Raw genomic sequence first — 1,690 nt, forward strand, 5'->3', positions numbered from 1 at the left:
TTTTATTAAATAAAGGCAATGAAGGGAACGTACAAGTCCAAACAAACGATTAAAAATTGCTTTTTTTTTGGATATTGCGAAATATGGGCGAGGGAAGGGGATATTTCCATGCCTGGCTTATAATGTCGAGGAAAATGAATTAAGTGTTAAGTAACGATATATATATGTTGAAAGGTTGACTTGGTTTGTAACTGATGTAACGATTTTTGCAATTCTTCCGGGAAAAAATCCGCAAGTGAAGCGAATTTAATGCGCAAATTATTCGCTGAAAACGAATAAATTACTTGGAAAAATTTTCTAAGTGCCGATTAATAATAATAAAGTAAGAAGTAAGGGTAAACTGGGAAGGACATGCAGAGAGAACGTAATCTTTGGAAAATGGTCGAAAATTTTCTAAGTCCCGCAAAAAATCGGCGTTTTGGACCAGTCTTTTTGCCCAGAATCTCCGAAAAACACCGGCGATTGCGCCATTCTGAGCAATGTCCAAGGGGATCCCAAAATGATTTTGACTTATATGTGGAGTATCGCATTGGCGAGTCCAACCGGTCAGCAAATGGCGAGGAAGTGATTCGGGGTTGGTTCTCGGTCTCTTCGGATCTCGCCCACCTCTACCTAGTCCCTTTTGGATTTGGAACACGAAAGTATAAATTTTCGGGCAAATACCGACGCCATGCGGGTTGCCGGGAAACCCCCGGTCGATTCCCGGTGTCGAGTGGGCTCGGAGTCGGTGAAAATTGAACGTTCTCCTCGCGAGAAAATCGAGCTAAGCGTGGTCCCGGTGGGTGATTCCGCCGGGAACATAGCCCATGCAAGCTCCCTGGTTGATCCTGCCAGTAGTCATATGCTTGTCTCAAAGATTAAGCCATGCATGTCTCAGTACTAACCGCTTTAAGGCGAAACCGCGAATGGCTCATTAAATCAGTTATGGTTCCTTGGATCTTACCCACACTTACATGGATAACTGTGGTAATTCTAGAGCTAATACATGAAACTCGTGCCTCGACCAGTGATGGAAGGGGTGCTTTTATTAGAACAAAACCAATCGGTCGGTCTTCCGTCCGTTGCCTTGGTGACTCTGAATAACTTTTGGCTGATCGCACGGTCTGAGCGCCGGCGACGCATCTTTCAAATGTCTGCCTTATCAACTTTCGATGGTAGGTTCTGCGCCTACCATGGTTGTAACGGGTGACGGGGAATCAGGGTTCGATCCCGGAGAGGGAGCCTGAGAAACGGCTACCACATCCAAGGAAGGCAGCAGGCGCGCAAATTACCCACTCCCGGAACGGGGAGGTAGTGACGAAAAATAACGATACGGGACTCATCCGAGGCCCCGTAATCGGAATGAGAACACTTTAAATCCTTTAACGAGGATCTATTGGAGGGCAAGTCTGGTGCCAGCAGCCGCGGTAATTCCAGCTCCAATAGCGTATATTAAAGTTGTTGCGGTTAAAAAGCTCGTAGTCGGAGGTGTGTCTCGGACGGTCGGTTCGCCGCTTGTCGGTGCTCAACTGGCCGGTCCGGACGTCCTGCCGGTGGGGTCCGCGAGGCTCCGTTATCCTTCTTTGGTCCTCTTCACCGAGTGCCTTGGTGGGCCGGCACGTTTACTTTGAACAAATTAGAGTGCTCAAAGCAGGCCGTTGGTCGCCTGAATACTGTGTGCATGGAATAATGGAATAGGACCTCGGTTCCA

The sequence above is a fragment of the Hetaerina americana genome, unplaced genomic scaffold (genome assembly GCF_022747635.1).
Source record: "Hetaerina americana unplaced genomic scaffold, ioHetAmer1.1.p SCAF_1068, whole genome shotgun sequence".
NCBI lineage: Eukaryota > Metazoa > Arthropoda > Insecta > Odonata > Calopterygidae > Hetaerina > Hetaerina americana.